We start from the raw sequence: 14,333 nt of genomic DNA on the forward strand, positions 1-14,333 counted from the left end.
TCTCAGTTTTGTTAATCCTCAGCTCCTTTATCTGAAAATGAAATAACTGTACCAAGTCTTGCAGTTGTAATAATCTGCGAATCTGCTCCATCCCCAGCCTTTTCTTACCCTTAAGCATTATAACAGTCTGACAATATATAAAAATCACTCCTATTTATTGACTCCAGACAACTAAAATGTTACACTGAGATTCACACCAGCACCCTTTACCCAGCCAACTACACACGTGCTTACACTTGAACAGAATTCTTCAATGTCAGATAATACCAAACTAGCTATCTAGGTATTTCACAGAAATAATGAAATAAATATATATATATACACACGCATATATATATATATATATATATATATATATATATATATATATATATAGCAGAAACGTACCTACCTGCTCTTTAGGCAATGTGGTCACCACTGGCCTCCTGCTTTCTTCTCCCTATCAAGCCTACTGTCTTCCTATTTGTTCTTGTAGAGGTGTGGATGATTCTAGATATGCAATATGTTAGTACTGCAGTGGTATGGACATTTTAAAAGAGAACAGAGACGGAACTCTAACCTTGAAATTTCAGCCATGGATGTAGGGGATTTCAGGAGCAATACTCTTCAGCACCCCTGAGACCATTCAATGATGATTCTGCTGGCAGAAAATTCTGTATGTTAAATGAGAGTTTTGTATGAAACAGGAGCAGAACAGTGTCCAGAGGAGGCGTGCGCATGTCCAGGGGGACTTTGAACTGAAAGAATAGACTTGTATAAAATATGGAGGCAAATCAATCTGTGAAGATATTCACTATGGGATTATTTGCTAAAAAAAAACCCCAAAAACAAAAGACAACGAATCTAGCAACCACAGAAAAGTAGTTTAAATCATTAACTATTCAGGTAAAAGAATTTAGTCATTAAAAATGAAGGTTATAAAAACCAAAGAGGAACATGGGAAAATGTTTATATGTTTAAAAGGTAGTCTTCAAAATTTGACGTATACTATCTAAAAAGCTACCTCTAGAATGTATGGCAGGAATATTTGTCTATTTCATTTTGTACATCCCTATATCCCCAGCATCTTAAACAGTATCATGCACACAGTAGGTACTCAATAAATATGTGTGTGAATTTATTGACAAAGTAAATACTGTAAGAAAATATACAAATTAATGTGGTAATAATTCTCTGTTAGAGTGTGGAATTAGGGATACCTTTTTTTTCCTGATTGTCTCAAATTTTTCCTCCGTTCCCCCACCTTGCTCTCCATGCATATCCTGTTGATATATAGTAACACATATTTTTCAGTCTCCTTCTACCCCTGGACATGTTATGTTTACAACTTGCACAAAAAGATAATTCTATGAAGAGGGAGATTAGAAGTAAAAAAACAGATTGAATTTTTTTGAAAAACAAAAATCAAGACAGTGTGTGGTATGTACTTTGTGTAGCTCCAGTCCTGTCTACATCCAGGGACAGCTACATAGCACAGAAATGACTTCTCTCTGTTTCAGTCATGAGCTAGTTTTTCCATTGTACATTTATTCCACAGCTAATAAAACAGAGCAATTCTACTTGTTTTTAATGTTCTGCCAATGAACACACTGCTAAGAACAATAAGTATGAAATAAATTCTCATATTTTTTCAGAGAGAATTAGTCTTTTACCATGAAGCTTGGCCAAGTCAGGCAAATTAAACCTAGGCAGTAAAGCTTTAATTAAACATGTTTCAGCACAGGCTTACATGTAGAGTCTCTGAGCACATCACAGCTACAGAAATCAACAAATAATATAGGAATATGCATTAGCCTCGGATTTTAGTCTGGTTTTAGCAGTGCATGAGGTCTAGGACAGAGCTGCACTGAATTCAAACTCAAAATTGCAACCTGGTCGTTAGCTTGATGCATATAATTGCAAATGCTTCTTTTCTATTTCAGTTACTCATCCATCCATTCACTCAGTTCACTTCTTCAAGAAATGCATATTTAAGTTCCTCTGTTTATTAGTTGTATGATTTTAGGTGAGTTGCTAAACAATTCTGGCTTCAGTTTCCTCCAAAGAAAAGCATGGGTAAGATTTGTAACTATCTGACAGTAGTGGCTGGGATTAAGTGAGTTACCACATGTGTTGGAAAGGGCCTGGCATATGATGTGTTAGCTCCTGTTACTGCACCCCAAGCCCTGTGCTAGGAATTGAAGATATGGTGATGAAAATGGTAGGTTTAGTTCTGGTTCATGACAGCTTATAATCTAGTGGGTATCGTGTTGCAAGGCTACTCTCCATGGACCGCTAGCATTTCTGCATGTTTTGTGAGCAGAAGCACTGACAGCCTTTTGTTCTGATTATCTTTTCAGGGATGTTTATGGAGAGAATAACCTTGAAAGAGATAGGGTCTCCTTCCAGAGCAGAGAGCAGGTTTGTTTGTTTCCACTAATGCCTCTCTCTGGGACAAAGTGTCGGCAGGCTTGCTTACAGCTGATTCTGAAAGACTGACATTTCCTAAACTTGGGATTCCTTTTCTGTAATGCAACCCATTGCAAGTGCATGTATCTCCTGGACCTTGTCATTCCTCCTCGTAGGAATTAGGACTCAGGCAGCAGTGAAAATGCTGATATTTTGGCTACAGCTATTGCTGTGAATAATAAACTGTCCTTTGTCTCTGATCCAGGAGTCTTTTGCCTTCTGCCAGCATCCAAACTCACTTGTTAACTTGCAAGTTGGATAAAATCTCAAATTCTTCACAATTCCTGACAATCATCAGGTGAACTGCCAGAAGTATAAAATATGTCTGCATAAACACAAAAATGCGTATATACATATACACACGTATCATCATGTATATAGAAAAAATGAAGATAGCTAAATGCTATAGCAACATTGTACAGCAGGATATGGTGGTAACAATCTTCTACTAATTTATTGAAGTGACACTAAAAAACTTAGAATTGGAAGCAAACATGAAAATCACCTATGAAAACTACTAGACGATGCTGAGAGGTCATGCTGGTATTGCCTACCACTTTTTCTCCTGTACATAACAGAGTAACACACACTGGTGAATAGTATGTACTCATGTAATACATAGTTTAATAGATGCATAAATGATTTATGAATACATTCATTAATAAATGATTTCTATTTACTGCTTGAAAATTTCCATAATAGGGTAGGTACTTCTGTGTGGGAAATCCAGTCCATTGCTAAACTCCTTTCTTTGGAAGTTCTTCCTTACTGTATTAGTCAAGCAGGAGAGGATATGCTGTAATAACATAAAAATCACAAAATATTAGTAACTGGCATTATATGATAAAAAGTTTATTTCTTCCTCACATCATCATTCAGTACGGGTTAGGAAGCTCACCTTCCTAGGGTATTTCTCCTTCAAGTGATGTCTCAGGAATTGGGGCTCGTCTATAATGTTGCTCTAACCAGGAGCAAAATGAAAATGGCAGCGTTATCTCTGCCAAATTTAATTTGAACTGAGATTTGATGTCTTAAACTTAATTCCTTGATTCTAATTCTCCTCTTGGAGCAAAACACAACAACAACAAAAGTTTACTCTTTTCCACATGATATGATAGGCATTGAAATACTTATTTCCCTTTAGCCTTTACTTTTTTTAGGCTAAATAATCATAATTCCTGTAATTAGGCCTCACATGAAACCATTCTCAGACAACGTACCATTTTGGTTGTTTGCCGACGGACACCCCTTCTTGCCGATCATGTTTACAGAGTATCACTGAGATCTGAGGTGGCACTTCAGGTATTACGACAGACAGACTGGAGCGAGCCTCATTTCCCGCGATTTAAACTCCAGAGTCCAAGGCTTCTAGTCCTTCGTAGTATCGCCTCAGAACTACAGGACACCAGGAAGGACAAATATTTTTAAGTATTAACTGGTTCTTGCCGTCCCTCATTCCGTTTTACCCTGTCACCTCTCCTCCATTTAGGCCACTAGACTTCAGGCAGGCATGCCTCAAGGGGGGTGGCAACTATGGAAACTGGAGAACAAATTCTTGGCTTTTAAGCTTTGAAAAAAGCCACACAAGAATACTTGAAGATCAAGTTTTTCCTGCCTCTGAAGAGATAAGAACTCTGGGTAGAAGCGATAGAGGACAGGGAAGAGCTGTAGAGGAAGCTGGCGAGCTAGACACAGGAGAAGGCACAGGAGCGCGGGTTCCGTCCCCTCCCTCCCCCACAAGTCGGTTCCTGAAAAGGGAGGAGGAGCAGGAGACGTCAGTCATCAGTGGAACTTGAAAGGACGCAGTACCCATGCCTCTGCCTTCGGCCTCCCAAGGGTGTCCCCACACTGTGGGAAACTGGGTAGAGATGGCTCTGTGGGTGTCAGGACTAAGACCCGCGGCAGCCACGGCCTAGCCTCGGTGCCGCAGCGCCACGTGGGCCGCGCGCCCTGGCCTGAGAGGGAACCTGTGACAGGTGCGTGGGCCCTCGCTTCGCCGAGTGTGCGCGCATGAGGTTGGGAGCGCCTGGAGTGACCGCATTTGCCTGCGCTTGACTGAGATGGCCTTTTCTGCTTTCAGGACTGAACGCTATGAGGAGGAATAAGTTGTGTCTTAGAAAAACACCGTCAACCTTTTAGCATTTCCAAAGACACAACTTAAAAATATTCCGCCAACTGCAGATGGTTTGCCCGTGAATGAACAAGGTACTGAATCTGTGTGTAGAAGACCTGGGTTTAAATTACCGCCTCAATGCATTTGGCCCCGTGATTGTTTCTCTTAGCAACAATTTTATCATAAAAAACATATATATATTCTAGCTTTCTCATAGGCAGAGTGAGGCTATTAAATGAGTAAATGCCTAGGAAATGGTTTAATAATAGTTAAATTTCCATAAATATATCACCATTGGTCTATTCTACCAGGTGGCTGTGCTCTTAAAGTTAGGATTGATTGACTGTAAGTGATTTGATATGGGCGTAGAGAGGCACTCCAGTTCAGCACATCTCAGATTTTACTGCACATAGGAATCACCCGGAAGATCTTCTCAAAATGTGGTCTCAGATTCTGCAGGTTTGGGCCACGGCCTGAGATTTTCACTGCTAACAAACTCCCAGATAATGATGATCCTGCTGGACTGCAGACCGCACTTTGAGGAACAATGCTCTGGTTAATGACCAATTTTTGCACGTTTCCTGAACTTGAATTAACAATTAATATTCTCTATTGAATCTCACATTGCCCAAGAATAGCTCCCACGTTTCTTTCTCTCTCCCATCTGTTCATGTCAAGTTCCTCATATTCTCAGCATATCTGAAGTTGATGATGTCATGATCTGATTATCAGATGTTCTGAAATTACTTTTACGATTTTTTTTTTTAATATTTGTTATTATCTATAAAGAACATGGTGTGCTTCCAGGGAAAATATAAACAAACAGTTCGGTCCTTGAGAATTTATGAGATTTAATCCCACAAAGTTGGCAGCAGACATATCATTGTTTCAGTTATTCACTTTTAAGAAAACAAAATTTATATTTGGATGCTATAAGTGAGGAAAGTGGGCAAGTCCTAAGGCAGTGGAGGTACTGTTTTGTTTGCTTTCACTGTCTCTCTCTCCTTGAGGTTCCAGGAAGGTGGTGCATGTAAGGGACAGTTGTCACTCATGCTTTTGTCCCTCTGGAGAAGACCACTGTCACCTGGGGTACAGAACATCGTTGTAGACATTGGAGATGATGCTGTCTGTTCAGCTGCTGAGAAAGCTTGTAGACAAAAGACTGGGACTTCCTATGATAAAATGGGTAAAATTATCCAGAACTGCCAAAATTACACATCAACTTTCTTGAGCACCCACTGTGAGACATAGTATGCACACTGGTTAAGAGCTGGACTGTGGAAACAGATGGCCTGGGTGAGTAACGTGGAGCAAACCACTCAACACTTGATGCCTTGATTTCTTATTCTGTATAATGGAGGTGATTATTGCATGAACCTCATGAGGCTGTTGTGAGGATTACATGAGTTGGTAAATGGAAAAGTGCTTAAGACCTGCCAAGCCCATGGCAGGCTCCATATAAAGGTTAACTGTGATTGTTCTTCTTCTTATCATTGTTACTATTGTTACTTTGTTCCCTTACCCTGGTCAAGGTTCTGCTATGGCTACATACTTTCAGGAAGTCTACTCCTAAATATACCACCAGGATGGACTTGATTTTGCGGCCTCTGTAGCTACTAACACGTGAAGGATGTGCTGCTAGAATTTGTAGTTACTGGAGATGATGTATATTTCCTGAATTCTCAATGGATCTTGTATTTTTCAGTTGTACTACAGTTGTACTACACTAAGGAGACTGCTCACATTAAAATCCTTAGGAAATAACAAAAAAGCATTTTCAAAAGTGTTACTCAACACATCCAACATTTTGACATTATTCTATGAAAAGAGACGTGTTTGAAGACCTATAATTTACTCATCAAAAGAAAGGACTGAAAATAAGGCTAAAAAATAATGAAAGGTATATTTTCTATGTAAAGTTCACATAAAAAATCCTTAGCACCTGTGTTCTTCCTATTTGGTGTTCAAAGAGCCCAAAGCAGTAACATTTATAGATTAACAATCCCACAGCATTCACCAGTCACAGGGAGAGTCGTTCAGTTCAAATTCATGTCAGCAGGTTTATATGGTAGCTACCTTTGGTGCTGTGTGAGTCACAACAGAAATTTCCACCTCTGACTTTTCCGTCATGGAATTTAGCTTTTTATCTTTTCATAAGAGAGACAATTATGATAGTTGAAGTGATCAAGCAAAATAAAGAGCAATAATAATAATAATCACAAGCAATCAAGTCACCAAATACAAGGAGCAGGCAATACAAATCATGATGGTAGAAAGGAAATTTGAAATTGAAATTTTCAATTTTCAATTGAAAATTGAAAACCAATTTTCAAATGTTAAGATACACTTCCTAGAAGAGGTGCTCCTTATAATGGGCCTTGGAAGTAGGTGGGTTTCTGAATATGTTCCAGGCATCTACAGCCACAGGAACCATAATGTTAAGAAATCCTCTCTAGTGGCCTATTTATACGATGACAATGAAGTGAAAGCTGGGATGCAACTAAATTAATTTTAGGATTTGAAGATACATGCATACCTTGTTTCTGGATCAAACACAACACATGAAAATCTGGCAAAAACAAACAACACAACAGAAGAGTAATTTTTTGGTTTCATAAAAGTTCTTGACCTTTAAAGTGGTCCAAAAAGTTTTCCTTAAATGCAAAGCCTCTTCTGTGCTTATTAAACATAAATTAGTTATAAAAATCATGATTTACTCTTGGTGTCCCAGATAGACACCTCTTTTACAAAGTGAGTACAGCCTCGGTGCCACTTTGTGCCTCGTGATTATGGGAAGTCATGTGGGATAGCTTTTCCTCTCTGCTTTCTCTCTTCAGAATGAGAGTAACATGGGCCTTTGGCTTCATTTATCCTAAAATATTTAAATCAAATTATAAAACTAATGTATTAAAAATGAGAAATAAATTCAAACCAGATTGCTCTGGCTGCTGTGATTTATTAGTCCAATTGGTCTTTGTCTGTGGCTAGTTAGCCTGGTGGGTTGGAACACAGTGCTAATGATGCCAAGCTCAAGGCTTTAATCCTCCCTGGCCTACTTAGCTCTGTTCCATTCCATGGACAGAATTGTGCCCATACCCAGGCCAGCCCTCATGTGAATGTATCCCACTTGTCAGAGGCTGACAGAGACAATGTAGTTAGATAAGCCCAGATCGCCATTGCTACCAGGAGAACTAGCAGAGAACAAACAAAAACTCAAGGTACACATTGCACTAATGGTCTGTCATTATCTTCCATGAGGACAAATGACCCTATTTTATGGTTAAGTACATACTCTTTGCTGATCCTTTAATACAGGCTAAGAACTGTCCTGACATCTCTTCAGCTCATCTTCCCCAACTTGGATTCCTCTATTATTAAATCTCTGTAAAATATATCAGATGAGGAGTACTATGAAATCCTACAATTCCAGCCAAAATTACTAAAGGAAAACAAGACCAGAAAAAACTGCAGAGAGAACATATTGACCGTTTCAGGAATACATTCCAGTAGTAAGTAACGGTACTCTGGGGGTGGGGGTGGGGGGGTGGGTCGCGCCAAACCTCCTGGGAGTGAGAAACTTGCGAGGCAGGGCTGCCATCAGCTGTGTGTCTCTGCAGGGTCACCCGAGATATTTAAAATCTCACTTATTAAACAAACCAAACCATGAGGATTAAAACTAGCTTCATTATTAATTGTAAATCGATGAAGCTTCACCCCCGGAACCTTTAAATGAGGCCTTCGACTTGTCACTAGCAGCATGGCTTTACCCTGAAGTCCTGTTCATGGGAGTAAATAAGTCAGGGAAGGTGCTACTTTGCTGAAGGTGGAAACTCAGCGGGAAAAATCCACCACCTTGAATCAGAGTTCAAATGATAGCTCTGTAAGGAGCACTGCCGAAGAACTTCTTGCACGGATGTTTTTCAAACAGCCCACGGAGAGAATGCGCTGACTGTTACAGCTTCCCCGTTAAATCCTACCAGGCTGAAGAGAATAGCATAATGCAAAACATAAGAGGCATGTGTCATGCATAACTCTGCCATTCCTACGCCCTAGATTGTCCTTGAATCCACAAGACTGGGTGGTTGGCTTGTCCATTTTTAGATCAGAACTCTTAAAAAGACTTCCAAATTATGTTTTTAAAAAAGTTTTTAGTTTCTCTGAGATAGGTCCTGTTCCAGATTTGCCTTCCACGATTTGCCGAGGTAGGTTTGTGGCGGGCAAAGACGGTAACATGTTGGAGTCAATATGGTTCAGGTTTCCGGATGGGCCTTATCAACATTATTTGTTAATCCTCACAGAAGCCCTGTGAGTGTGACTATCTCCACTTAGATATGAGAAAACTGAAGTTGAGAGTTTTGTCTGAAGCCAAGGTTTTGTTCAATTCATTCTTCATGCGAGTATCTGAGGGCCCAATGGTGACTGATTTTACTAGTCATCCCACAGCATGCCAGCCTCTACCCTCCTGGTGAGCAAGTCTGCTGCCCACTGACTTCTCTGATCACCCTCTCCTACCTAGCCTTCTATCCTGGCCACCTGGTCACTCTTCCTTACTCCATTCAAAGTCCCCGTTTCCTGAAACTAAGGCTATGTTTCTGGTAATATCAAATGCTATTCAATTTTTCATAGATTATGAAAGGAACCAAAAAGAAGAGAAAAAATTAAACAGAAAAGTACTTTTGAGATAAAGTTGTCAATTCTACCCCAAGAGAAAATTTTGAACCTACTCCTATAATCCCTTGTAATTAATTTTTCCATTGAACTTGGGGTTTTTAGGAACTCTTTATCTATTCCAAACCAATTCTTAAAGCTGGAAACACAGGCTCAGCAGGAATTTTAGTTAAATTGACCCAATAGATAAATAATGGATCCAGGAAGCTTTCTCTCAGGCTTGTCAACTCTTTGGTGAATCTATCTTCTTACCTCCTTCACTCAAAGATGTAAAGTTACATATATATATGGACCATTTCATTAGATTTAATGTCCATTTATTATTAGATAATATGATATAATAATAATTTTTTAAAAACACAAGTGTTTTAGAATTAGACCTGGGGTCAAATCCTGGCTAAGCCACTCATCAGCTAGGTGGTCTTTAAAATATTTAATTTCTCTAACCTTCAGCTTTTTCATATCTAAATGGTGTTACCAACTCTTTCATAGGATTATTATGAGGATTAAATGAGTGAAAGAAAAGCAATTTGGTCTATTGCAAATTCTCATAAAATGTGAGTTCCGTTTATCATCATCTTCCCCATAAAAGCACAAAAATCACAAACACCTGGTCTATATAAACCTCCTTCATTATTCTTCATTCTCTCCTAAAAGCACATGCTCTGTCATCTAACAAGTCTATAACCTACATTTTAGCTGGTGAAATCTACTTTTAAACAAAAACTATCCCTACAGCTGTGACTATGTTGAATCTCAAAGGAAACTATCCCTAAATAAAGCATAAAGTCATTACCTTATCGAACAAATATTTAGTGAATAGTTCTTAGGTGCTCTGATATGGTAGCGCATGAAACATACATGCTTTATGCCTTCATGGATCATAATGGGGAGACAGGAAAAAAAAGTTGAGAAAAACCCTGTATTTCAAAATATGGTAAATACCAGGATGGGGGCAGGGGATCGGGGGTGAGCAGGCTGTCGCTGGAGAGAATAGGGGGTGGGACAGGGTGTACTTTAAACTGAGAAGTGCCTTTTGGGAAGCATGCTTAAGTTAAGCCCTAGAGAGTAGGTAGGCCAAGTGTAGGGGGAAGAATTTTCCTAGTAAATGGGGCATTCAAAGACCGAGGGAGACGGTTCATTGTACCAAAGCAAATGAGTGGATGACGTGTGTGCTAGAACAAAGTTGCAGAGTGGACAGGAGGAAATGGCTAGGTGGTTGTGGAGATAAGCTGGCAGAGGCGGAGAGAGAGGAGAAACAGAGAGAGAGAGAGAAAGGGAGAGAGAATTTATGATAAGCAAGTACTATATTCACTATTCAACTCAGTGGACATTGAGCTAGCCCAAAGTAAGAGTAAGATGAGAGACAGAATCGACTATTCTTTGAGTTGGTCTAAATTCCCACATGCCTCTCTCACTTTATGTGTTTATCTTGCCAATTTGAGTATGATTTTAGCCCTTAAAGATTAACATGTTTTTTAAAAGACATGGCTTCTAAACATGAACCAATATTTCATCTGGTGGTCAACCCAAGAAAAGGCAGTCTTTGCAATACTGGAGGTCAAATGGTATTGAACTTGCTAAGACACAGTATATGTGTATCCAGTTCATTGTGGGGGATTGAAGAAATTTTCAGTAATAATTTGGGCTGCACATGGTTTCATTTGCTTTCTTTATCAACTTTAGAATCCCATATAAGATATATCCCCACTCTACAAGTCTTGGACTCTGGGGAGTGCTCTGGGCTGGAGGCTAATTTTTCTGAGTTATTTGCATATAGAGGTGATTTGAAGATGGATGAGATCTCATAGGATGAGGATAGAGTAAGATGAAAAAAAGGCCCAGGTCTAAGCAACTAAGAAATTCAATATTTAGTGTTTAAATAGAGGAGGACTTGGCAAAGGAAACAAAGAGTAGCCAAAGTGTAAGGAAACAGATAAGACAGAGGGATGTCATGGAAGGATGTCAAGAGAAAAGAGAACTTAAGGAGGGATTAATCCACAAGGTCAAAATTTATGAAGCATCAATTAGGATGAAGTTTGAAAAATGAACCTTGAACTTGTTAACATGTCCATTCCTGGTGACCTTAATAAATTTTGGTGGGTGATGGGGCAGAAATCTGATTGCAAGTGGGCCAAAAAGTGAATGGAAGGAAGAAAGTGGAGTGAATTTGAGAGATTTGAGAATGGTGGCGAAGACAGGAGGCCACAGTTGCAAGAGGACATCGTAAGCACACCAGAGAAACACGAAAGCTGCTGGGCATTGAGGATGGCCCAACTAAGGCAAGTGATCCCAAAGGTCAACTGAAGGAAGTGGTCTTATTGCTTTACATGTGAGTTTTGACCTTCTGTTTTCACGTCTATTCCACTGATATTATTGGCACCACCCTTAGATCCAGGCAACAAGAGTCCCTCCCTGGCCTCTGAGCTTTGGAGAACTCCTCACCGGCCTTCTTCCTATTGTGCCTCTCCTCATAGGAATCTGTAGGACAAAGGGGGCATGTGCAACCCAAAGCCCTCCCATTAGCAACCCCTCCCCCATTAAACTATTATATCAGTTTTCTATTGCTGCTGTGACAAATTACCACCAACTCAGTGACTTAACACACTGCAAATATATTGACTTCTAGTTCTGGAGGTCTACAATGGTGTTAGCAGGCTGTTTTCCTTCTGGAGGCCCTAGGGGAGTCCACTTCGTGCCTTTTCTAGCTTCTAGACACTGCCTGTACTTAACGGTTCACGGCTTCCTTCTATCTTCAAAGTCAGCAAGGGCCTTCAGAGTCTTTCTCACTTCACATCAATGTGACACTGACTTTTCTGCCTCCTGCCTCCCTCTTGAAAGGACCCTTCTGATTACACTGGGCTCACCCAGATAATTTTACTATCTTAAAATCCAGGATAGAATCCAGGATAATTTTCCTATCTTAAAACGCACTCGTTAGTAGCCTTAATTACATCTGCAATCTTAACTCCCATTTGCTGTATAAGGTAAATATATGCATAGGCATTATTCTGCCTAGAACAACAATGTTTCTGTACTCAAGACCTGGGAATTTCCTGTGTAGACAACCTTAGTCCACTTCCTGAGAGCATGCTTCCTAGAGCAGGCTGTACGCTCAGTGCTCAGCTGAGGCCGGAGGGCTGGCCACAGTCAGCTGTTTGGTGGCTGGGGAAGAGGGCTTGGATACACAGCTTGAGATATCCAACACCTGTGCTATAGGTCTCATATGTTCTCTTACACTGGGACCCCAAGTTAAAGACAAGTTTGGCTATCATGACTCAAAAACAAAAGCTGCCCCTCTTTTTGCCCTGTCTTATCCCAAGAGATATTGGACATACCCAATTCAGGTTACCCCTTCAAATAAACCTGGTTTGGGGAGTTCTCCTCACTAAGTTCCAGCTGGAAAATTTGGGAACATTCTGGAAAATTTGGTGAGTGGGGTCAAACATATAGTGACTACAAGCCCCTGACTCAGAAGAATTGGGCACATTTAAGATCATTTTGGTGTTCTATTAAAGTTGCTGTGGCTGGAATAGAAAAGAGTAGAAGGATAAACACCAGACAGGTAGGATTGAGTTCCACATCAGCACTGAACCAGAAGAGAGGTGGAGCAGTGTGAGAAGAGGAGGAGAAAAGATAAATGGATCAGTTTTGAGCAACTTTAGCTCAGAAATGTAAGTAGTCAAGTTCCATCCCATTGGTATTTTATTCCAAGTAGGTGTGACACCTCTACATAGTAGACATGACAATGAGTACACCAGTGGTCAGATGGCACTCTCTGAACTGGGTGACTCACTGTTGTTAAATGCAGTTGGCCTACATTTCCCTACCAACTCCTTTTCCACAACCCCAAGTTGACCAAAGGATGATCTGATCTAAAACTTCTTCTTACGTGCGTGCACGTATGTATGTAGGTGCATAAATGAATATGTATAAATAGGTACTTGTGTGCATATGTACACGTGTATAATGCATGCATGCATGTAAATATACATGTGTGTTTGTTAGTGTATCCTTATCATGGATGATAGAGAGAGAGCTAAATTAAGAGTCAAGAGACCTGGGGCTTTGGATTCAGTTCTGCCTCCAGTTCCCTGGGAGACTTTAATCAGACCACATGTTTGCTTTTCTGTGAAAGATGTTTTAGACTAGACGATCTTTTTGATTCTCTTCTGTTCTAAAACCCTAAACCTCTGGGAGAAGTCAGGTACATCTGCTCTCCTACTAGAACTCTTGTTAGCTCCTGTTAGCTCTCCTTACCAGGGATTCTCCTATTTTGCATTAATGAGCAAACAAAGACCTTTGACAGGTTATTTTCTCCCTCTACTCTGTCTGTCCTTCTTCTGGATTCTAATTCTGGGCAGAATTTATTTATATTGTCTAATTTTCTTCCACTAGTACAATGTAGAAATGAAGGGAGGTATCAAAACAAAGATACTGCATTATAGGAAGATTTTGCCAATACCACCATACTTTTGAGTGCATGACTCGTTAGTATGCAAGAACTACACCTTTGCCATACGTTAAATATTTACAGCCTACTATAGGCCTTGTGAGGCACAAAGGAAGATGCAGAATTAGAAGTATGGACATGTTGGATCTAGTTCTTGCTTTATTTTCTAAGTCAACAAATATGTACTGAATATCTTCCAAATGTTAGCTATACAAGATATAAATGGTCTCTGCAGTAGTTTAACGGAGGAGACAGATATTGAACACATAATTGTACCAAACAATAATCAACTACAGATATATTATTTGAAGATAAAGTGGGAGGCGTTAAGTACTTAAAACAGGAAGTCTGTGGTTAAGGAAGGGCTGCTGTCACAAACTAGCTTTCTGGCCTAATTTAGTCACTTAACACTGTAGGTCCTAAATTTCCTCATGTCACAAGGACTTCATTCTAATATGCAGTAGAAAGCCTGAAACAGAGTCCTGAAACCGTGTTCCATATTCTGACCTTCATTGATTTCAAGTGTTTGGATCCTCCACAAGTTTGCAAGCTCCTTTAAGAGTTTTTCCTCCCCTTTTTATACTACATTTATTCAATGAATGTTTATTAAGCCAAGCCTTACATGATCAAAATTCAGAGTTGAAAGTCACT

General features: G+C 39.8%; 2 long non-coding RNA genes across 2 annotated transcripts; one reads left to right on the forward strand and one right to left on the reverse strand.

Annotated features, from left to right (window-relative positions):
* Positions 1–3,045: 3,045 nt before the first annotated feature.
* Positions 3,046–4,168, reverse strand: LOC139079849 (uncharacterized). Its single transcript, XR_011533818.1, has 2 exons — positions 3,669–4,168; positions 3,046–3,244 (listed from the first exon to the last, which is right to left on the reverse strand). It is a non-coding gene; the product is annotated as an uncharacterized lncRNA (long non-coding RNA).
* Positions 4,075–7,530, forward strand: LOC139079850 (uncharacterized). Its single transcript, XR_011533819.1, has 3 exons — positions 4,075–4,424; positions 4,529–4,653; positions 5,579–7,530. It is a non-coding gene; the product is annotated as an uncharacterized lncRNA (long non-coding RNA).
* Positions 7,531–14,333: the final 6,803 nt, after the last annotated feature.

This window comes from Equus przewalskii, chromosome 27, assembly GCF_037783145.1.
Source record: "Equus przewalskii isolate Varuska chromosome 27, EquPr2, whole genome shotgun sequence".
In the NCBI taxonomy this organism is placed as follows: domain Eukaryota; kingdom Metazoa; phylum Chordata; class Mammalia; order Perissodactyla; family Equidae; genus Equus; species Equus przewalskii.